General features: G+C 34.2%; 1 protein-coding gene across 4 annotated transcripts in view; it reads right to left on the minus strand.

Moving 5' to 3' along the window:
• The window catches only part of pwn (calcium-binding EGF-like domain-containing protein pawn), a 155485-nt gene that overhangs the window by 120080 nt on the left and 9641 nt on the right, over positions 1 to 25764 (minus strand). For all 4 annotated transcript variants that reach the window (XM_073991397.1, XM_073991396.1, XM_073991395.1 and 1 more), the window contains exon 2: positions 18566 to 18999. The gene's annotated coding sequence lies outside the window, so the exon portion shown is untranslated. The remainder of the gene's footprint in view (positions 1 to 18565; positions 19000 to 25764) is intronic.

Here is a 25764-nt window from a genome sequence, read left to right on the forward strand (position 1 = left end):
TACCACTGCCACCATCATGATTATGGATAGGTGCAATGCCATAATACTTGTACAAAGAAAACCCAAAAAAATAAACATCCAAAAACCCCATTTATTTCTAGGAAATGGGTTTGTTTATTTCGTTACCAAAAACATACGCACAAACATACATACATTCATTTTTGGGAGTTTTAATTTGGAAGTGCACTTTTTTTAGTGTTTGTTTTGGATTTTGTGCAGACACATATAAAACCGGTTTCAATTTCAGTGGAATGTAATGAAACCCTATTGTCATCGTTAAACGTAAACGAAATTATACAAATTACGTTAATTTAATGAGGCCATAAAAGTGGATGAAATGTTAATGTTTGGTAGAAGTTTAAGTGATTTTTCTCTTAACTGAATTTCTTACACCGCACCAGAAAAAGATTATTGAATGATTTAAGAAAATCGCAATTTTTGCGTAGCAAATTCTTATTGTGGAGTCATCTTTAAACGTTGCGCTTCGCTATCCCGAGTAAGATGAAATATGAAGAAACGACTATAAATATATTAACTTTAAATGTTGCCATTTTTTTAAAAAATATATATGGGAGCTATATCCAAATCTGAACCGATTTCGATATCTTCAGGCACATATATTTTTAGGCCAAATTCCCTCTCACATTCCAAATCACCGTGCGCCTGAACTAACTTTAAATGAAAGGTGCTTACACTTGGGAAGTTTTTGCGGATTCTGAAACTCCAATGTTCATAGATTAGAAAAATAAAAAATCGCCGGAGCGCTTTTAAATAAATTGCGGTCAAAGTTCACATTTTTGGGGTTTTTGTAGGTTTTACGATTTTGTTTGGAAACCGCAGGTGCTATCGAAATGGGATAAACGAAAATGTTGTAGCGTGTTTTTCTTGCATCAAATACATGAAATCGGACGAAAATATATATGGGAACTATATACAAATCTGAACCGATTTCAATATATTTTGGCACAACAGTTTAGGCCAAATTCCATCACACATTTCAAATTTGAAGACTGTATCTGTAAAAGTTCTATAGATATTGGCATACAAAATCTAAATTGTTTGGAGGTACATCCGATGCTGATGCTATGTACATATATCTCCGTATCAACTCGGAATTTCACAACTTTTTATAGCCTATGTTACTTTCAGGCGATATGGTAATATACTCTGGAAATTTGAGGAAGATCGGTTCAGCGGTTTTTTAGTCCATCAATTTCAAACAAACATACATACAAACATTTGCGGTGCCCAATGTAGCTATAAATCGAATAAAACGATCGGCGTATATTTTTGTGAGATCATTAAGAACCTAATGATTTTGCGCTTAAGCAAAAAGAAATTCAATAATATCCATTTTAGAAAAATGGTGAGCTGTCAATTTCAAAATTACGATTTTAACAGTTTATCGCCGAGTCTGAACGGCGTGTCCTAAGACACCACTTGTAGAGAAGTTTTACATGGCTGAAATACTCAGAAAATGTCGCCAACATTACTGAGGGGCATTTTGCCACCGTTGAAAATTTTATTTCGCTTGGCCGGGGAATCGAACCCACGATATTCAGAGTGCAAGGCGGGCGTGGATACCAAATTCGGCAATACACTACATACAAACAGCCGCAAAATCCACAGGAGCCCATGGCATGACTAGGAGTGTCGTGCTGCTACCGAGAAGAAAATATAGCATATAGGGCTACTCTACAATCAGTAGCAACTCGTAGCGCACAAGAGAGATGTCGGGAGAAAAGGAGGAAAAAAGAGAAATGGAAAAGCGGGATTGTGAAAAAATCGAGATGTACAGGAGGCAGAATGAAGTCGGAAAATTCTACCAAAGAGTGAAACATCAAACTGATGGCTTTGGTACAGGCACATCCTCTTGTAGAGGCCAGCAAGATAATTTGCTGATATGGGAGAAACACTTTGCCAATAGTAGCGAAGAAGACGAAAATACCACATTTCCAATACAAGAAGATGGTATTGTTACCGCCCCACACTGGTCGAAATGACTGATCTAGCGGCGCGAAAGTCAAAAAATCAAACTATAAAACTGAGAAACGTTTTCCATTATATCATTTACAGACACTCTTGTGACTAATTTTTTGTTTGTTTTGTTTGTTGCAAAATATCTAACTTCATATTTGTTTAATTGTTAAATAAATTCTTAATAAAACTAAACAAAGTTTATTTTTAATTAATAGAGGAGGGTGTAAATTAAATGGAAAAAAATGTTGGTGGAGTTTTGATGGAAAAATTTGGTGGCCACTGGGAACTCCAAATACCAAATTACACCTAATTTGGGCGGAAAATGTAGATTAAATCCCCCAAGATACTGAAAATCGGGTGGTAACTAAAAAGGGGCCTATACCCAAACGTGGACCTATGTCCACAATTTTTGGTGGAAAAGTTTAGTGACCTCTAGAAACCCTAGTGCCAAACTGCAACTTATTTGGAAGGAAATTATCAAAATACCGAATATCAAGAGGTACCATTATATGGAAGCTATACCAAAATATTAGCCGATGTCGTTCATATTTAGTCCATTATTACCCACGGACACATACTACATTTGTGCAAAATTTCAGAAACATATCTCCATTCGTTTGCAAGTTATTAATTTCGGGCCGCAAGATCAGTGATTTCGACCACTGTGCACCCGGCCAAAATGAGGTAAGCACATCAATAACCGGCTGAAGAATAATAAGGCAGCAGGAGCCAATGACCTACCAGCCGAGCTGTTTAAAATCGGAGGCGATATGCTGATTAGGTTAAAACCAAGTTGATGGCGTATCGCACCAACTGTGAACGTTGGTACCTACAATTTTGAGGTAGTAAAAGACTTCGTCTACCTCGGCACCGTCATAAGTGAAATAAGAAGATGAATAGTGTTGGCCAACAGATGCTACTTTGGGATAAGGAAGCAGTTTAAGAATAAAGCCACATCTCGTCAAACAAAATGAACACTTTACAAAACACTGATACTGCCCGTGCTAATGTATGGTTCAGCAGCATCGGTACTTGCAGAAGCAGATAAGACAGTGCTTGGTGTGTTCGAGAGAAAATTTTTTGGAAAGATCTATGGACCAATGGACGGTGAATATCGACGTTGTATGAACAACGAGCTGTATCAACAATACAACGACATTAGTATAGTTGAACGAATCGAGATCTAACGATTGCTTTGGCTAGACCATGTCATGAGCGATGATGAACCCGCTAAAAAGGCGTATAAATACGGGACGCTTGACGGCTCACGCAGAACTGGAAGTCCAAGGCTTCGATGGAGCGAACAAGTGAAATGCGACATCAGAAAACGCCATATCCCAGATTGGGAAATACAGCAACAGACTGAGAGGAATAGAGATCTTTTCTTAGTTCGGTTTATGGAACAAATGTTCTGTAAAAGGCCAGCTAAGTAAGTACAATCCGATTTTATTAAAATGTTGCTACATTTTTCATTAGGAAAGCAACAGTCATAGTGCTATGTCGACGAATTCGGAAGCCAATTTAATTCTAAGGTGACTGAAAATCCTTTCAAATACCATACCGTTATATGATGATCTACACCGAGACAATTTCTAGTAAGGCAATTTAATTATGACAGTTTATGAGGTTAGAACATTTTGTTAAAATGTTTGAAAATCTTTAAATATGTACAATAATAGTTTTATTCAAAGAAGGACCATTTAATAAAAATTGAAAATATAAAAAAGTTAAATTATTCAAAAGCTGGACTTTGGTCCCAAATTCTCACTCTATCTTTTTAATGAAGATTTTTTTAATTGAAGATTTTTTAATTAGCTAGAATCGCTCTACTATCGTTGATATGAAGAGTACGATTTTCACAATTTTTTGTAGGATTCGTTTTAAGCCACAAAAATGAACTGGTAAAAAATGTTCGTCGATTGGGCCATAAATGCGGAGAATTTTCGTGAAAATGGACCTTTGGCTCCATACAAATTACCATGGAAACAAGGATCCCTCTGTTGAAGCGGGTCAACCGATTGCCATAAAATTTTATATACATATGGTAAAAACCAAATTTTATTTACAATTCCATTTGAAAAAAATTAAAATCATTTTTTGCGAGCACATCTAATATTTTTGGTATAGAAGTTAAGGAAAAAAATCCGATGCGCGCAAAAGTTATAGTGGTTTTTATTCTCTTATAAAGAAGAAATATTTTAAAATTTCTTAATTGTTGTATTGAGAAAATGTATGCATATATCAGTAACAGCATTTGACAACCATCCGTAGATGCACCATAATTTCTAAAATTTGTTTTTAGTTTTGCGAAAAATAAAAAAAAAATTAAAAAATTCGAGAGCAAATCTAAATTATGCTAACTCGTAGTCCGTATAAACTTCTAAAAAATATATAAAAAATACGTACAGAATCTAGACAACCAAAATTATAAACATTGGCTTTATAAATTGCGTATTATAGCAACAACAATAGAGAAAAAACTTATTGTTAAAATATTATTCCGAATATATTTTTTGGTTCGATTAGAAAACTTAGAAAAAAATATTTGGGAATTCTCCAACTATTTCGCTAAAATCCCATACAATAATTAATTTGCTCTGCTAAAACTTCATCAAGAAATATGATTTACCATCGCGAAAGCTTAACTGATTACTGTGATAACTTATAAGGATAGGAAATTAAGAGTAATATTGAAATTACAAAATTAAAAAATGTGAAAATTAAAAAGCCTGTTATTCGCGAATTAGTTAAAGTAGGTTGATGCGCATCCGATTTTGGATACAGTGAATCAGTCTTTTTCCATACCTATGCATATTTCGATGTTTCACTCAGCGGCCATTGTGTGCCATCAGTTGTATCTCACAATGCCAAAAACTTTAAAGTGGGTAAAAGTCGCGCAATGCGCATAAGATTTTTATGCGCATCCGGTTTCATTAGCGCCCATCAAAAATACGTCAATATACACCTATTTCAAATAGATTCTTCAAGAACCGCGGATGTGCCTCCACATTCTACTTTGCGTAAAAGACCCATATTACACGCGTATCTCTGTAATTTATGACACGCGTTTTCGCAAATATTATAATCGTGTGTGTAAAGGATTCAATTTATGGAAAAAATTTTAAAGAAAATCGCGGTTTAGTACGCGGATTTGTCAAAATACAGTTTTGCTGATTTTCCTATTTCCAAGGTATCTATGTCCACGGTTTTAGTGGATGGGTTCGATCGCAAAAAATAGGGTTTTTAAGAAAATTCACGCATTAAATTTTGGCTTTTAGACTCCAATTACTAGGACACTGTAAGAAGCACACTCATGAGATATACATTAAACGACGTAATATCACGAGTTCTATAATCCTGTTACGAGTTCTATAATCTTGTTGCGCGTTCGGATTATTAAACAAATTCAAAAAACCCAGAAATTCCGGCTTAAAAATGTCATCATCAATTTTTAGTGGATGCAGTGGATATATCGAAATATTATACACTAGTGTCATATTGCCCATGGGATATTCTGTTATGCTTTCTTTGGGCATAGGTCTATACATTGTAAGGTTAAGCCAGAAATCCGAAGGGAACATAAAAAAATTGTTGGCTTCAACCCATTTTTCTACATTGATGCCAACACAGCTTCCACGAAAATTAATTTTAATTGTTGACAATATTGGACCCCCTTAAAACACTTAATTTTAAAGAATTTCAGTCAAACTATATAGAATGTGTTAACATTTCGAGAATTATGAATGGGTGAAACTCGGATTCATCGATTGTAAAACATTTTTGGTTTTTACTATATAAGGTTTTTGGATCAATTGGAAAACAATTAGGGGGTAGGCATTTCAAAAAAACAAAAAAAAATCCTTTTGGGCCGCCCCAAATATATATGTTTTGTTAAGTTTACATTTTAAATATTTTCCCTTGAATTCTCTCCGAATTGCGACAAATTTCATAACACTTTCTACGGAATGTAGGAAAATAACAAATTCCCTACATAAAATTAGTATACTTCACCTTCCCATTATTGCTCAAAAAATCTTAATTACAAGTACAAGAAGTTGAACCACATTGACGTGAACACAGTCAATTGGTTGTCACAGCACAATAATAAAGAAATTATCACGAAATACTTTTTTCTTGACAACCAACCTCATCCGTGAACTATAATTGACAGCAATCTGCATAGGTTGTTATAAAAGCAAGAAAGACATACAGAATGAACAAAACCTAACCTAACTTAATTTATGTAGATGACAGAAAAGTGTTCAGGAAAAAAACAACAACAACAACTAAAGACACCCAACAAAACAAATTCATTCAATTGGAACACAAAATGTCAGACAAATTCCACTGCTCCACAAAAATTACTGCCAAGATTTTTGAATGAAAGACGGACGGACTGACTGACAATAAGAAAAACGAACAAAAATAAACATTTTTCAGTAACTTTCTATTTCGTTGGCATTCTCTTGTTCATAATGTCGCCTCGGTAGAGTTTGCCACAGCCACTTTGTCCAATTGTCTGTCATATGCTTGATGTCTTATCTCACATTTCAGACGCTGCTGTTTTTGTGTTTATTTTGATTTGTTTGTTGATGTAAATTTTATGGTATCTTTGATTTGAATGATAGTTGTTAGCAAGGAGACAAAAAAAAGAGAAGAGAAAGAAAAAACTCTAATTTTGTTGAAGCAAAAAAAAAACATATCATAGACAAAAAGGCGTATTCAATGTATGTTTTTGTTAATGATGGATGAGTGCATATTACGGAGTTTCTAACGGAGGAATTTCTGGTACAAAAACAAAACAACAGCGACATAAAAAATTGCAATATATTGAAACGAAAAATTGAAATATGATATGACATTTTTATATATAGAGAAATTTATCGTTGTGATAAAACAATAAATGATAAATAAATACAATCACTCATTCCTCACAAAGTGGTTAATAAACTAAGATCTCAAATCGAGAAAGAAATTAGTTTTTTGTCGAAATTAATTAATCAAATCTTCGGCTTCCCTTTTTCACTTGCAAATCTTTGATTATCAAGCTCAACTCCAACCAGCAAATAATTAAAAGTTAACATTAAAATGATAATAGGCATAACTTCAAATAATAAAACAACCAAAAGAATTATAAACTTGATCCTTTATAGTTTGAATAGCTCGCATTTTGACTATCTCAATTCCACATACCTAAATTTGTTTCGTCTCAAATTAAAGTAGCTTCTTTATATTAAAATCAGAAATGTATTCACTGTAATTTTCACTCATTTTGAAAAGAAAGGTACTCCGTTTGTTTTTGTTTTATGCAAAAACACATTTTAAAATTTTTATAGGGCAAAAAGTACAAAAAATCATATTTAAAACGCAATACTCCTTAAATGACGCCTAAAACTTAAATAACCTACATTATCATTCTTTTGGTTAATTTATTTATCAAAACACTAACCTAATGACCCAATATCTTGCGCATATAGCAAAAACATTCTTAACAATACTCTAATGTCAACTACTCATGGCAGATTATTTCCAACGATTTCAGAGGTCTACGCACATACAGACAGACCTACCTACTAAAACAAAACATAATAAAAGAAGTGTGCCAAATGTAATGCGATCACATTTATTTTCATTGTGGTTTTGAAATATCTATTACACCGACTGCAGACTCGTACCTACATACATGTATGTCAGTAATAGAGAGGGAGAATAAGTAATGTGAAAAGAAGTTTGTGTCCTAAATCTTTCGTTTCAATAGTGAAAGAATTACACGCCGATTTTTCTGTTTCATTGTTTTTCTTCGATATACAACCACAAATGTCACAACGAATTTTAACTACAAATGTTTGCCGTCACACACCCGCAACCCATTGATACTGACATCATTGTTATTGACTTAAGGTTTGTATTAGTAATGTAAGAAAACCCAAATGAAAATTAAAGTTTTCAATTCGAGATGCTTTTACACATCTTTAAATTAGTGAGATCCAGGGATATCGCGCCTTGAAAAAGTCGAATTGTGTAAAAACTATATGCAAAACAAGTAAGAACGGCGTTAAGTTCGGCCGGGCCGAACTTGTTATACCCTCCACCACAAGTTGCATTGAAGTAAAATGGAATAATTAGTTTCCTTTGGTGTATGAAGAAGACTTAATACTAAATTTCAGTAATTTCGGTAAAACTATGTGAGGCACCGTTCTATGGGGGCTATTTCAAAACGTCGATCTATACCGACAAATTTCTGACGGAAACTTTTAAGGCTCAAAGAAGACTAAATACCAAATTTCCTATATTTCGGTAAGAGAATGTGGCTAAAACTTAAAAATACCGAAAACCAAGAAGTACGCTTCTATGGGGATATAGGAAGACGTGGACCTATACTGATAATACTCTTCTGGAATATTTTATAACTCTTGGAAGACGAAATAATGAATTTCAGCCATTTCGGTTGGATACTGACGTCACAATCTTCAGTATTAAGAAAATCCGGAGGTACCGTTCTATGGGGGCTATACCGAAACGTGGACCTATACCGACGAATTTTAGTCAGAAATGGGGCAATATGAAAGCGTGGACCTGTACAGACATATATCTGGCGAACAGTTTTATATCACATTGAAGACTAAATACCCAATTTCAGCCATTTTGGTGGAATATTGAAGACACAACCTTCAAAATACGAAAAATCGGGAGGTACCTTTCCATGGGGGCTATGTGAAGGTGTGGACCGACACCGAAAAAATTCTGGGGGAAAGTTTTATACCCCTAAAGAAGACTACGTACCAAATTTCAGCCATTTTGGTAGGATAATGAAGCTAAAACCTTAAAAATACCGAAAATCGGGAGGTACCGTTCTATGGGGGCTATATGAAGGTGTGGACCGACACCGACAAAATTCTGGGGGGAAGTTTTATACCCCTAAAGAAGACTACGTACCAAATTTCAGCCATTTTGGTAGGATAATGAAGCTAAAACCTTAAAAATACCTAAAGAAGACAACGCACAGAGGGGAAACTTGTGTTAAAATTTGATCAAAAGCCCTAGAAAGCTCATTTATAGTCGGATTGATATAAAATTTTGCACAAAGCATATCTTCTGTACAAGGATTAATCCTATAGAAAATAACGAAAATCGGTCCAGATTTGGATGCAGCTTCCATATATATTCGCATCTGATATGAGATAAAAATGCACCAAAATCACTGAAATTTGACACATGCAACCTGAATTAGCCTAAAAAAACATTGAGCAAATTTTCAAACAAATATATACAGATGTATATATAGTCTCATATACGTATATTTCTTTCCAAATTTTATTTTTTGAAACTTACTTAAAATAAATTTTTCTCAATTCACATGAGAAAAGCCGTGAATGTTTCTGAATAATGCAAACATATTTGATAGGTGTTGGTTTAATGTGATAAATAAGAGTCCCGGTTATAAGCGGAACAAAATTTAGTGTGAGTAAACCTTGCAATTCCATATAAAAATATTTCATATTTTAGTTGAGATAAATTAGATTTTTTCGGAATGGCGCAAATATGCGCAATTTTTTATGATTGAATCTGATATTTGAGACTCAAGCGCATAAAACATTAGAAGAAACTATGGTCGGGAAACGACGGGGAAATAGACTTTTTCACTATTGAAATTGTAGTAATCTTAAAAATTATCATAAAAAAATTTATAAAGAGGATATGTATCACCACTATTAAAGAGCAAAGATGTAGAATCAATCTGAAAATTTTAAATGTTAATCTTGTTCGGAGACTGTACAAAAACAATAAATCTTGAAAAATATTAATTTTCGCGAAATTAATGTCATTTTATTGTTCACCTAATTTCTTAGTTTTCGAAAATGTACTTTTTGTTTTCAGTATGGCTGAGTTCAATCGACTGCTGCATTGGATTGGTTAATATTACAAAGTCGAGGATGGTTATAGCAAATGTAGAAAAGTGTCCGGTTGCCGTTTATCAACATTTTTTTCATAAAAAAAAACGATTTTCATATTTTGAGTTTTGAGCAACTTTAGGCCTACGTTTCCCCTCTGTGCAACGTACCAAATTTCAGCCATTTTGGTAGGATAATGAAGCTAAAACCTTAAAAATACCGAAAATCGGGAGGTACCGTTCTATGGGGGCTATATCAAAACGTGTACCGATATATCCCATTTTCAATACCAACCATCCTGCAAGTAATAAAAACTTCTGTACCAAATTTTGACTCTCTATCTTTAAAATTGCGAGCTGTATCTTGATTTCAACAGACAGACGGACATGGTCAAATCGACATAGAATTTTATGCTGATCAATACAAAAGTCAAAGCATACGAAAATCGTGTTTCAGCACAGAGATGCGGCAACTCTACGAACATATGTACATACCACTTTCATATAAAGCTGATGTTCTCACAATTTGCTGGTAGCAATTTGCTGAGTTTAAAAGGTGATGCTATCTTGTCAAAATATTGAATAACCACCATCAAGGGATCATACTAACCATTAACCACATCAGTTTAGGTCTATACAAATGACAAACTTAAAATGTGTGTTTCTATAAAAATTATTTTTTTTGAGTTATAACTCTCTTTGATTAAATAACCAATATGTATTTGTTAGCTCTTTCTAAATCTAAACCGATCTAAAATTTGATATACTCATATGTATGTAGTTTGGATTAAAATTACATAGCTATGATTGTACGAAACTACCATAAAGCACAAAATGTTTTCCGTTACACTTAAATCTCATAATATGCTGTAACAAAGAAAAATATATAATTTTAAATTATCCGTTAAAATTGAAAGTCCACACAAAATGCACACACACACACACACACACATGGAAGAAAAAGTATACACACATCCCACTCGCTTAAAACGTTTACATAATCACCGATCAATTAATCACACAGCTGTAAATGCCCCAAAAATAACGTTAAATGTTTCGAATGTCAAATTAAAACCCTTTTGTAAATGTTAACCGTCACCTTGAAGACGAACGCCGGAAATAACGTAAGTCTTTGTTGGCTGCGTAGCTGACTGGATGGCTGGACGGTTAGGGCAATATCCGTTATTTTTTTACTCTATACAAAAAAGTTTGTGTGCTTCTGTTTCAAATAATGTCTAGTCTCAATGTTGATAGTAAATTTAGCGGGCCATAGACAATTATTAGAGTTTAACCTTTCCACAACAGCACAGCAAACATGCAAGACAAGCGATTTAAAAAAAGCTCCAAAACAATAACAACATCTATAGCTTGGCGTTGCTTTCACTTTCATTTTGCAATAAAACAGCGATCTCGTAATTGTGTTGTGTTGTCGTTGCTGTTATTTTTTTTTTTTTTTTCGTTTCATTTGGTCTAATCCATTGTGCTTTTCCAGACTTTATGGTTCGGGGGATACATTTGGATCTGCATGTCTGTTGTTGTTATTGGTCTGGCAAATGGGCGAATATGTTTGTGTGTTTTTTCGTTGATCTGCTATGGGTTATAGCTGGCTTGAAGTTTATAAGTTTATAGTTCGATGTATTGTTGGAGCTCTTTAAATCCAATACGAACTACTTAAGTGAATCAGCTTGAAAAGATATGTATGTATGACTGTTGGTGGTATTGTTGGTGTTTAACAGCCATTGTTCATAGCTCGTTATACGATTGTTATGGCTTAGCTGTGAATGTAGTTTTACTGATGTTAGATTTTGAACTATTTCTATGTATCCATGCCTTTTTATTACATTCATTTATTCTCCTTTATTTTGTAGTGAAAAAAAAAAAAACAAAAACTCTAACACCTCGGATACTCCAAATGAAATGAAGTCATAAGGCAGTCATCTTATTTGGTAGTCAAGAGAAAAATAAGTAAAAAGAAGTTTAACGGCAACTGTTACCCTGTCGACATTCAACTTCGAATTCATTTATTAAGTAATTTTTTTGGCAAGGCTTTCCTTTCTTTCTTTTTGTTTCGTTGGCTGATTCAGTCGAGTGGAAAGAGATAATTGTTATTACAAATTGTTTCTTTTGTTGGCCTGATCTTTGAAAGGTTCATGAACTCTGTAACATTTATGTCTTGTACCAATTGCAGTGACTGACGTGTAGTCATTGCCAAAATCATTGCAATTTTCTATGATTGTTGGGGGTTTTCTTTAGGATGAAATGAGAATTGTGTGTGTTTAACTTTTCAATTATATTTTTATACCCTTCACCATACTATGGAGGGTATAATTAAATTTGTCTTTCCGTTTGTAACACATCGAAATATTAGTCGGAGACGGAGTATATATATTCTTGATCAGTGTAAAATTCTAATTCGAAATAACGATATCCGTCCGTCCGTCTGTTGAAATCAAGATACAGCTCGCAATTTTTAAGATAGAGCTTTGTAATTTGGTATAGAAGTTTCTATTACTCCTAGGATGTTTGGTATTGCAAATGTGCTATATCGGTCCACGTTTTGATATAGCCCCCATAGAACGGTACCACCCGATTTTCGGTATCTTGAAATTTGTGCCCTCATTATCCCACCGAAATGTCTGAAATTTGGTACTTTGTCTTCCTTGGGGGCAAAAAAACTTTCCCCCAGAAATTTGTCGGGATAGGTCCACGCCTTCATATAGCCCCCATATAACGGTACCTCCCGACTTTCGCTATTTTGAAAGTTGTGGCATTAAAATTCCTTCGAAATGGTTGACATTTGGTATTTGGTCTACATTTGGGATATTAAACGTTCCATGTGAATATTGTCGGTATAGTTCCACGCGTTAGTATAGCCCCCTTACAACGGTACCTCCCGATTTTCGGTATTTTGAAGGTTGTGGCAACAATAATCGACCGAAATGGCTGGTATTTGGTCTTAATTAGGGGTACTAAACTTTCTCCCAGAACTGCGTCGGTATAGGTCCACGCCTTCGTATAGCCCTCATAGAACGGTACCGCCCGATTTTCGGTATTTTGAAGGTTGTAGCCTCAGCAACCCACCGAAATAGCTGAAATTTGGTATTTAGTTTCTTTTGGAGGTAAAAGCCACGTTTCGATATAGCCACATTGAACGTTACCTCCAGATTTTCGTAATTCTGACGTCAATATCCTACCGAAAGACTGAAATTTGTTATTTAGTCTTCCATGAGGTTATAAAATATTCCAGAAGAGAATTATCAGCATAGGTCCGAGGGTTCCTATATCTGCCATAGAAGCGTACCTCTTGATTTTCGGTATTTTGAAGGTTTTACCGAAGTATCGAAAATTTGGTATTTAGTCTTCTTTAAGTCTAAAAACTTTCAGCCAGAAATTTTTAGATATAGCCCCAATGGAACGGTACCTCCCGGGTTTCGGTATTTTGAAGGTTAGCCACATTGTTTTACCGAAATTTGGTATTTAGACTTCTTCATAAACGAAAGGAAACTAATTGTTCCATTTTACTTCAATACAACTCGTGGTGGAGGGTATAACAAGTTCGGCCTGGCCGAACTTAACGCCGTTTTTACTTGTTTGAAATTAATTTAGTTTTGTCTCACAATTTGGTGAAATAATAATAAAAAATTAATATTAATGCATTTGGCGTCATCACCACGACTTGACAGTATAACCTTACTTGATGCAAAATCAGCAGTTAAAATAGGAAGTGGCCACTCTGAATCTTTCAAAGACAGGATAGACAGGTGGTCTATCGAGGTAGGGAGGTATTTTTATAAATTGATCATTTTTGCCTGGAGGTGTTCTACACATTGAAAATCCGAAACACCAAGTTACAGCCGCTTCAATAGAAAAATCATTTGAAAGATTTCACAACGGGTGACGTCTTTTACCTTCTAATCCACTGTACGAAATTGCAGACAGTTTTGTTCAATAAAACCGTGTTGTAATTGTAAAATTGTTAGTTGTTTTAATTCATGCAAACACCTCACTTCTAACACCCTTACCCTTAAATGAGGCATTATTGCTATTTTTGTATGAACAAGTAAAGAAGTACCAGTCGGCTTTACCGACAGAGGTATACACACAGCTAGTGTGAATGAAACTTTGATCTATGGACAGATCGAATACCGGCTACACCCAAAAACACTTCCCCAAAAATTATGTATTTGGAAGTTTTCAGAATTTGGTGGCCCCTTTGTGGGCGTGTGAACTTGCCGACAAAAATATGGATTTGTATTAAATAGTGTTGTGGAAGAGGTGCCAGAAGGAATGGACCGACATAATCCATATTGCAAGTGGTTCTTCTTTTGGAAGTCAATCATTTCAGTTGGTCACTGTATAATTAAGAGCTTTTGGACTATTACATCAGGAAACATGGACTTGCCCACAAAAAAAAGGACCATAAGGAGTACCTTCAGTAAAAATTTCCAAATTATTCTCGTACAGACTTTAAACTGCATTATAAGAAAAATGTGGAACTTTGTGAGGGAAGAGTAGACCGATATGGTCCATTTTAATCTAATGTTCGATTTAATAATAGGAGATCCAATGTTTGGACCAAATCTGTTGCTCCTCTTACCATTTTAGCAAATATTTTCAAACTTTATTGATGGAGGTACCGGAAGTAGTGGACCGATAAGTACCATCTACAAACCTTGCCCAAGATTTGCAGAAGTATTACGATCTGCAAAATTTGCAACAACTCAGTATCCAGTTCTAAAGCCACTACATATGGTAGCCGTAGGGGGTTTTAAAAACTTGCATGCCATTTGTCCAGTACGGACTTGCCTCTGAAACTTATACCATCGTAATGGCGGCAGCGAATACAAGTTGTTGCTTCAAAAATCAAAGGGATTCGAGATCAGCTTTTCAACTACACTTTTCCGAAATTTTGTGTGGAAGGTACCCGAGAGAGTGGACCGATATAGCCCAAGTTCGAAACTGATCTATGTCTCGTAGAAATATAACCATACTTTGCATGGGCAAACTTGGTTATTGTCTTCGGGTGCACGATAGCACCATTTTAGCGAAAAGTTTTGAACTTTTGAGAGGGAGGTACCCGAAGGTGTGTAACGATATGCCCCATCTTTGAACTTAAACAAAGTTTGGACAAAAATTACGACTGCCAAATTTTGGACAGAATCGGCTGATCCTAGCGAGAGTTGTCGTACGCTCCAGCCACTACACATGGCGCCATAGGGGCTTTTTACAGCTTTCGGGCCATCGTAGGGGGGCAGCGAATAAATTATGTTGCAAAAAATTTCAAAGGGATTCGAGAGCAGGTCTTCAACTGCAGTCTTCCGAATTTTTGTGTTGGAGGTACCCGAAGGAGTTGACATATATAGTCTATATTCGAACCTGATCTATGTCTCGCAGAGATATTACTATATATGTGCAAAGTATGGACCAAATCGGTTTAGCGAAAAGTTTTGGACTTTTGTGAGGAAGGAGGTTTGGACAAAATATTATGAAGGTCAAATTTTGGACAGAATCGGTTGATCCGTTCGAGAGTTATCATGTACTCAAGCCAGACAAACAGACAGATTGACTCAAAATTGTCTAAAGGCTGAGAGTATATGTGGGGGCTATAACGAAGCTTGCATTTATACCCGGAATTCTCTGTAGGAACGTTTTATTCTCATATCGAAAAATAAATACCAAATTTCAGTCAATACGGTTACATAGTTAGCGAAAATCTGGAGGTACCATTCTATAGATCTGCGCTGACAACTTTCTGGGGAAAATTTTAGTTTGGGGCTACTAAGACTAAATACCAATTTCCAGTCATTTCGGTGTGATAATTAATCTAAAACCTTGAAATATCCAAAAATTGGGCGGTATCGTTCTTTTAGGGGTCTATATCGAAACGTAGACCTGTACTGTTGGCCTATTCTGTAACTTTTATCTATTACAAAGTGGTTAAAATTTCTTTTGTTTTTATAACAACTAAAAAACAAACAAATGAAATTGTTGTAAAATAAACAATGAGTAAATTTGTTAGAAGGTTACAGAATAGGCCACCTGAAATATTTCTGGGGAAGTTTTGGAGCCCTCCAGGAAGACTAAATACCATTCTTCAGCCATTTCGGTGCGATGTTGAGGTTTTAGCCTCAAAATACCGAAAATCGGTCGGTATTTTGCAGTTGTGACAAATTTCTGGGGGAAAGTTTTGTACCTCCAAAAAAATACTAAATACTAAATTGCAGCCATTTCTGTAGGATAATGCGACTAAAACCATGAATATATCGAAAATCGGGAGGTATCGTTCTACTGGAGCTATATCAAAACGTGGACATGCACTGACAAATTTCTAGGAGAAAGTTTTGTAGTCCCAAGGAAGACTAAATACCAAATTTCAGCCATCCAAATCGGATGGTATACTGATATATTGCTGGGGCTATACTGACATGTTGCTGGGGAAAAGTTTTGTAGCCTCAAAAAACCAAATTTCCAAATTTCAGCTATTTCAGTAAGAAAATCTATGGGCTATATAAAAACCTAGACATGCAGTGATACATTTTTAGGAACAAGTTTTGTAGCCCTAAAGAAGACTAAATACTAAATTGCAGCCATTTTTGTACGATAATATGGTTAAAACCTTTAAAATACCGAAAATCGGGTTCTATTGTTCTATGGTAACTATATCTTAAAAATTTCGAGCTGTACCCTTATATCAACAGACGGATGGACATACGGACATGGTTATATCGATGGTTATATATACTTTATAGAGTCTCCGATAAGTATTTCTATGTCTTACAAACGGAATGACAAAGTTAATTAGGGTATTCCACATTATAAAAAGTGAAATACTAAAGACACAGATGGCATGAGGTGAGTTAGAATTATTTCCGTTGGAGCGGGCTATTCTTTGACATTGTACGTCTACAATATCAGCATCAGAAGTGTCCCCTTTCAGTAAGTGATAGTTTGTGTTCTTCCTCAAAAAACGATGTCTTTACATTTTCAATTCTATGTAAACAATGGGTTAATATACACAGATACGTGGGAAACAAGTTCAAAGGTTATTTTAATAAAAACTGAACAATATAACACACATTTAAATGCAAATATAAAAAATCATAAGTTAGATTCGGTCCTAATTTCCCTAGCAACCACAAGACCCATCCTGATAGAATTTTGATTAATGGAAGGTTTCAAACAAAGAAACAATTATTAAAATATCTCTGTCCATTCAAAAGTTATAACGTTTTGGCCAATAAAAACAATTCTGAATCGCTATGGGGCGTATAATTTACGACAACATGTATACGCAATGTAGTAGAAGTACAAATGTAATCACGATAATTCGTACCCTAATAACTCGCAACTCTCACTGCAGGTCCCCTGAAAAAATCACGAAAAGTTTTAAAAATTACACTCATTTTAATCCCCTCGATAATTTGTGTTTTTTCTGGAGACTGGTCTGTATAGCCTCACATAAATTGTTTCATTTTTATTTGTCCAAGCTGAAAAACCTAACATTCAATTGTTTGTCAATTTTGAAGAATATTCATTTCTAAATACATATGGGGATTTCTGAGCGAAATCGGGCCCTTTTTCAAGATGAGGTTTTTGATTTCCTTTATCGCGCCTTGAAAAAGACAAATTCTGTAAAAACTACATGCAAAGAAATACTCATAACTTCCCTAATATTGGTCTAATTTGAAAAACTCTTATTTTGTATGTTTTGTAGTTTTATCAGCTATTTAATAAACCATAGAACAAAAATTTGCACAGTGGACTTGAATGCAATTTTCGCGATTTATAATTTAAAATCAATTTTTATCAATGATTTGTACTCTTCGATTTTCTTGAAATTTTTTTGTATTAAACTACGATTAATTAGAAAAATTTTAAGTCCTATTTGGTAAAGGGATTCGAGCCTTTAGTCAAAAAAAATCTGAAAATATACCAAAATCTTTTGCTTATAAGTAGCATCACCACAGCAAAAAATAAAGGAAATCAAAACCCTCATTTTGAAAAAGTGTCCGATTTCACTCAGAAATCCCCATATATAAAAGCTGTCATCGATTCGCATTGTTGTTTTCTCCGAAATTATTGTATGTAATGTTCATTCTAACACATCGTAACGTTACGTACCCCAAAATAAACTAAACAACAAGCATTATTTATTACTGTACCTTATCCTTAAAAGCAAAACTAGCTGCAAGGCCTGATTAATGACCATAATTTACAATGGAACTGATGAAATCACAGTTACAGTTTCCCTGCTACCACACACACGAAATTAACTTTCCAAATCCTATTTTACATTTCGGCAATGAACCTTCCTCAACGTGTACACCTATTGAGGCTTGCAAAATGTTTATGAAAAATGCTTGAGGAGCTTGAGTTTTTTATTTCATTTCAAATAAAAAAAATTTTTATGAAGTTGGGCAGACAAAACTAAACGATCACATTCAAAATTTCGCATTCCCAATAACCTGATGCTGCTGCAACCAACAACAACAAGGAAAGTATTTAAAGCAAACTTTCTCGCAAAAGCTTAACAGAAACAAAAATCGACATTGCACAAACAAAAAAGTAAAAACGTTCGTTTTGTTGTTTAATATTAGTCTTTCTTCGTTTCCCCCCACTTTTTTACTTCATCTGTTTATGTTTTATGGGCTTTTCTTGGCCAAGTTATCATCATTGTGGAAATAATGTACATACCTTAGACTACAGCATCGTTGGTCCACATTAGCTTGGAATTCACTTTAATCCGCATACAACAAGTGAAACAGACGATGATGAAGAAGAAGAAGCAACAGCAGAATATAATGAAGAATATGAACAGGTCTCCTCAGCCAAGAAGGTGTTTGTGTTTTTTGGTGAAGAAGATAAATATACCAAACTTCGCCAGCACTTTAATGTAGCTGTAGCTGAAGAGGTGGATGGTTGGATGATTGGATGGATGATCGTTAGCTTAGTTTGCGATTTTTTCTTAAATGTGGATTTAGTTTGCTTTGCTTGATGTTGTTACTTCTGCCGGAATAGAATCGTAATTGTTGTTATTATCACTTTATTTTTTTCTGTTTTTTCTGTTTTAAATTATTTCTTGCTTTGTTCATAACACTATTTAGTAAAATTTTTGCTTAAAAATTAAACTGCAAACAAATAAAAGATGATAATAATCCAAATTTATTTATGTTTAACTAGTTTTCCACTATTATTGATTGATATGCTCCATAAAGTTTCGTATTTTGTTCTAATTTGTATTGAAATAAAAAAATACATAAATAAATTGACACAAAATTCTAAAATCACTATTCTTTTGGGGTGTTAGAACAAAAAAATGTGCTAAATTTTTGTAGTTGACCTGTTTTGCAATGCCGTTTAACTTGTTTGGTTCTGGTCAATGTGGCCAACTTCGATACTAGTTTCCGTTGGTGTGTGTGCCTGGTGTTAAGTCAGAGGTATTTAGGAAAATGGCACGCCAGCATATTTTGGAATATTTGCATTTGTTTAACTTGCCTTCTACCTAGCCACTTGATTGCCTGGTCTAACAGCTGTTCATTTATTTATCATTTTAGAACATTTGTTAATTGATATTACATATTTCATAATATGTCAAATAGAGTTATAAAATAATATAAAATTTAGTAGTTATGGCTCTCCGCACCGCTATCAAAAGACTCAATTTAAAAAATAATGAGATAATGACAAGCATAGCTGACTGATACCGGACGAGTCAAGAGTACATACATATATTGGATATTTTTGATATGAGCAGTCGAAGACATCTCAGAGTTTTTGTGGGAGAGTTTCAAAGTAAATGTGAAGTGTGCGATGAAACGAGTCATAAAGGTCACGCATTATATTTAAATTAACTCTAAACAAATAAAAAAAATCATTCGAGTTTGTAAATATCTAAATTCACACAGCCTGTGACTGTAGAAAACACACTAACAGGAAGGGTGGATCTAAATCTTGCTATATTTTGACAAGTAAAAAGTCGTTAAGTTCGGCCTGGCCGAATTTTTTATACACTCCACCGTAAAAAAATTGTAACTAAATTTTTCGACCATGGATACCCCAAATGCCAAAATTTGTACCTTAATATGGGGGCTATATCAAAGTGTGGACATATCTTGACAATTTTTGGAGGAAAATATGTTTAACTGAAGAGAACGTCAAATGTCAAATTACGGGTAGCTAAAAGCCCCAAAATACCGAAAATCGGGAGGTACCGTTATATAGGGCTATGTTGACGATTTTTAGTAAAGAAGTTCGTGACCACTGAGAATCTCAAATGTCAAATTACAGCTAGTTCGGTTAAAAATTTTAGCTAAAATCCTCAAAATACCGAAAATCGGGAGGTACCGTTTTATGGGGACTATATCAAACATGGATCTATGATGACAATTTTTGGTGGAGTACTTTCGTGAGAACCAGAGAACCTTAAATGTGAAATTGAAACTAGTTTTGTTAAAAATTGTAGCTAAAATACTCAAAATACCGAAAATCGATAAGTACCTTCATATGGGGGCTATACCAAAACGTGGGCCGATATAGCCCATCATTGAACTGTGAATGGCAAAAAGACTAGTGCAAAAATATAGCGTTCCAGCTCAATTATTGTGGACGCTAGAGTGATTACAACAGTTAATATACACTCCATGGTATGGTGGAGGGCATAAATAGAGATTCCTATAACAACCACAATGAAATATTTAGGAATAACTTTTAATCCTCTTTTGAAATTTAACAAACATGCAAGGCAGGTTTTACAGAAAGCATATCGAATTTTAGGGTCATTCTCTAAGATTTTGGTGAATAAAGATCTTCCAGTGAGAACTAAAATACTGCTGTATAAAACCAGCATAAGACCAGTATTCTTGTATGCATTTCCGATATGGTTCAATATATCCCCCACAGTTCTTGGTGAGATGGAAATATTAGATCGAAAAGTTTTAAGACATTGTATTGGCAAGTATTACGAGTCAAGTTGTAAGCGTTACTCCAATAGGGTAATATATGGCGAGTCAAGAATTACTCCAATTGGATTACACGTTTGTGATTTGATATCAAAATTGGTGCAACGTGTAAGGGACCATGGCAACATATTCGTGTCAGAAATTTATATTAATGAAATGTCATATAACTGGCGGAATATTAATTACTTATCTCCTATTGGTTACATTAACGAAGTCCCACCGAATTTTGATATTCACGCCAATATTCGGTGTTCATTTTATGAGAAAGCTGTATCTGGTACGCACAGGGGGTGAATTCAGGTTTATCAGCTGTTCTTTTTTACTTTTATTTATATATATTTTTTAAATTAGTTTATAAGTTTAACTGAGTTATTAACACTCCACACAAATGTATTCCCGGGAGCAAGGAAGTCTAAATTTTACACGCCCAAATTGTTGTTGTTTTTCTTATATATATATGTAAAAGCATGGTGCTGATCACAAACAAATATTGTAAATTTTGATCATACATTACAATCTTAAGTACCTCTAGATATTACAAAAACTCTGTACAATTTTATATCGATTATTTAAAAGGCTCAATAAATTTAATCTTAATTTAATTTAATTTTTTAATTTAATTAATTTAATTTGTAAACAATAAGTTGTGTTTAAGTTTTTTTTTTTGCCAAATTACAACCAATTTAGGCAGAAAATATCGCTAAAATTTTAAATTTCTTAAAACGTGGGCTTAGGTCCATACATTTTCAATCAATTTAAGCTGAAAGTGTAAGCAAAAAAATTCAAAAAAACCTGCAATATGGTTGTACCGTTATATGGGGACTATTCCAAAACGTAGACCTCAATTTAAAAATACCTAAAATTGGTCGGAACCGTTATATGGGGGCCATGCCGAAACATCCCACCTTCGCACTTGACCTGGACTATAGAGTGATTACAACGGATAAAAAACAACCTACTGTTGTTGTCATGATCACGACTACTATCCGACATAAAAATGTCGGCACGACCCGAGAACAAGAATCATTCCTATTTATAGTCATTGTCCCAACCATAATAATATGTGGCCTACTTTTTATCGCCGAGTAAGTACGGTGTGTCTTAAGACACCACTTGTAGAGAGCACCACTGTGGTTTCCGAAGGATTTTTAGAGCTTTTGGGTCATTATATCAGAAAGCATGATCTTGCCCACATAAAAGCCATCTACGAACTTCAAATGTGGAAAGATTTGACTAATGTTAGTCAATTCTTTCGATAGTTATCGGGCCTCCCAGTTATTGGACAATTTTGTCAGGAAGCATCGACTTCCCCACGAAAAACACTAGGTCGCCATAAACAAGACCGCAGTGGGTACCTCCGGTAAAAATTTCAAAACAGCCCTTAAACTGCAGTTAAGCAACATTTTTGAACTGTTGTGAAGGAAATACACGAAGGTCCTTCTTGGAACTTGATTTACGCTTGGAAGAAATTTGACCATATGCAAAGTTTCGGCCAAATCGGATACTCAATACTAAGTCCGTCATTTATGCTGGTACCTGCAGAGATTTTCACAGCTTTTTGTCTACTGTCTCTGGAAATATTGACTTGTCCCCCAAAAACCCGTCATAATAAGGACCTCGAGGACAACATGTTCCAATATTGAAACCTATTGTCCGAGAGCTCTTTTGTTGGAGAAAAATATTGCGATGTGCAAAGTTTGGACCAAATTGGAATAGCCCTTTTATAAAAATACCACCCGATATCAAGTATTTTGACAAAACTTATCTAGGCCCTATATAACGGCACTACCCAGTAGGTATTTGGACGTTATTATCTACATTTTTGGCCCAAATCGGCTGTAATTTGACATTTAGGGTTCTCGGTGGTCAGCAAACTTCTTCATTAAAAATTGTGGAGATTGGTTGGTACTTTCGTAATGGAAAGAAAACTAATTATTCCATATAAGTTCAGAACATTTCATGATGGAGGATAAAAAGTTCGGAAAAAGTACCTCCTTAAAATAAATATTGACTCGTCAAAAGCATATGTGCATGGATTGTGGTATAAGGTATCACATAGTCGGTCCCGTGCCAACTTACTTACTTGTTAATTAAATAAGGGTTGAGGGTGTAAATATACATACTACAGGGGCCTAATAATGTACTCAAGTGGGTATGACAACATCCCTTATTGAGTAAAATTATCGAGTAATTGAGCATTCATTTGCGAGTAATTTCTCGCAGCCAAATTGCCTATCGTAAACATATAAAATTAAAGATTTCTTATTGCCTTTTTGTTTAAAATGTATAAATGTTTGTTTGTAGTCGGTTTATAGAAGAAAAACGAAATTAGTAAATAATTGCCGCATCTTTTACACAAAATAACAAGAGAAATTTGGAAAAGTCCTTTACAGTCGTGTTGAGAAATTGTGCTAAAATTAGAATTAAATTAACCAAAAATTAGTGTTTGCAGTCGTTAAAAGATAAGTTGAAAAAAAGCATTTCTGCAAAAACAAATATTTAATATTAATAGGCTTAATTTTATAGGTGAACGACTTTTAATAAAATACATTTTAAATATTTCATCCGCCGTTGTTTACCAAAGGAAATACTCTCTCAGAGAGGCTGATGAAAAAACCCACCAAATTCTCTCTCATTTATTTTGAGAGAGAATTATTAAGGTAGATGAATTGGCAAACATTAATTATTTTCTTAGCACAACTTCATTCCGAAATTATTATTCAATGTATTTTTCAACAAATTTCACAAATATTTACATTTTATTCATAATTTTGGTTTTTAGTTCTTGCTTTCCAATAAACACTTTTTTTACATCTACCTTCATAATATTCCCTGAAGAACACATAGGTTTTCATAATTCGATTACGGGTTACTCTCGAAACATTCGATCAACGATTTCGATCGAATCTCGTCATACCACTTTTTTATCGTGTCGAAATGTTTTTCACAAGCAAATACTCGATCGAATCGAATCACGTAATTAGGCCCCAGCTTTCGAATAGTATCTAACATTATTGTAACATTCGTTTGTATATTTAAATGAATGTATTTCAACAAAACTGTCATTGTAAGTGCCAAGATTTAGAGTTTCATGTCTGCGATCGTTTTCCCCCAAATAATAATAATAATTTGTGTATGTGTGTTATTCCTGTGTGAAAATATATTAGATAATCTTTGACAATGAACTTCAGAATGACTGCCATCAGAAAGTCAATTACCAAATAAAAAAACTTCTTGAAAGTCATTAGGTAATAATTCCACAAAAACTATTCAAAGAAAAGACGCTTATAATACCCTCATCATGGCTGACTATCAAATTAATGATTACTTTTCCGAGATTTCTTTAGTACTTCAAGTACTACTGAGACAAGTTGAGAAACAAAAGAAAGAAATGTAACCTTGAAAATACATACAGCGAACATAATTCAGTGATTTGGCTGAATGACCATTAGCATGGAAAAAAATTGTTTGTCTTTTTTTAGAACCACAAGCATCGTGGATATCTAACATTCTTCAGTTAAAATGGTAAATAAAATTGTTGATTGAAATTGATAAAGCAGATGCAGAATGATGCCATAGAAGAAAGAAAAAAAAAACAGTGACAACAAAACAAAAACGAAAAATACATAGTTGTACAAATGTAATTTATCATTTGGTGTTGCCAATAATGTTTCATGTTTTGTTTCTTGTCTCCGCAAATTTCAAACCAAAAAATAGTTCAGTGCTACCATTTAGCTCAGATCAACAAGTTTTATTGGGGTGAGTATGACAAGACAACAAACATTTTGCACCATGACTTTGTTATTGAAACCAATGTAAAACAGCATTTATCTGGTTTTGCCAAACCCGGTTATAGCGGATTTTTCGTAGTTTTCCTTGGTTTGTGGAAATTGAGGCTATGGCTATCCAAATAAATGCCAAACACGCCAAAGCAGAACGATAACATTTCTAGTTTTTTTTTTCTTTCTTTCTTTTGTGCCAACATTGATGCTGATGACGATGGTGGTGGGCACCACCACTTGTGGTCATTGCCTGTTTCCACTGGATTCTTGTTTTTCCAGTGGTGTTGCGGTATTAGTGTGAATACTACACCATGTACATGTATACCATCCACGGACATATGGTGTACCTGTCCACATCCGTGTTGAATGCTGCTGCTGAGTTATTTAATGGACACACAATTCCTTTTTTTCTAAAATGGTCAACATGATTGGTAATAAATTGGCGTTGAAAGAAAAAAGCGTCCGTGAATTTTATTTCGATTTCCATTTGTAATTTATTAGCAATGTCATTAACAAATCTGTTGACCAATTTATCATGGGATTTGTAGATTATCTGGATCTGTACATAATTAAGAGTAAGATTCTTTGGCTGCGGAAGCTAATACGTTCATATGTACATACATACATATCGTCGGAGTCATGCTTAAGTGTACCATACGCCATTTTCCTGATTTGAAATAATCGCATTTTAATTCACAACATTCACATTCACAACTGCGTGGAGACCACTTAAGAAAATATTTATATTTTTGACTTGAAGTATTAATAATATTATATAGGATAACTTTGCAAAAATTTAGAGAAATATCTGTTGAAACATAATAAAAGTTATAAAAGATTTTTAAAAAATAGATTTTTTGTCGATTTGTTCCTTATCCACACAAATGTGAAATATTGTATATCACATGGAACAAATTGACATCAAAACTTCTAAATCGAGTACTAAAATTCTGATTTTTTATACCCTCAGCCTTTAGGCTAGAAAGGGTATATGAAGAAAAGACAAAATTTTTTAGTTTTCCATAAAAAAAAATATTAAAATTTTTTTTTAAGCTACATGAAAGATTTTTGGTACATAGATTGGGAAAAAAATGCCATTCTTAAATCTGTTCGTGATACTAATTTTGGTTGTTGCGCGCAAAAGTTATGGCGG

Source organism: Musca autumnalis, unplaced genomic scaffold, assembly GCF_047663935.1.
Source record: "Musca autumnalis isolate F117 unplaced genomic scaffold, ASM4766393v1 scaffold_5, whole genome shotgun sequence".
Taxonomy (NCBI): Eukaryota; Metazoa; Arthropoda; class Insecta; order Diptera; family Muscidae; genus Musca; species Musca autumnalis.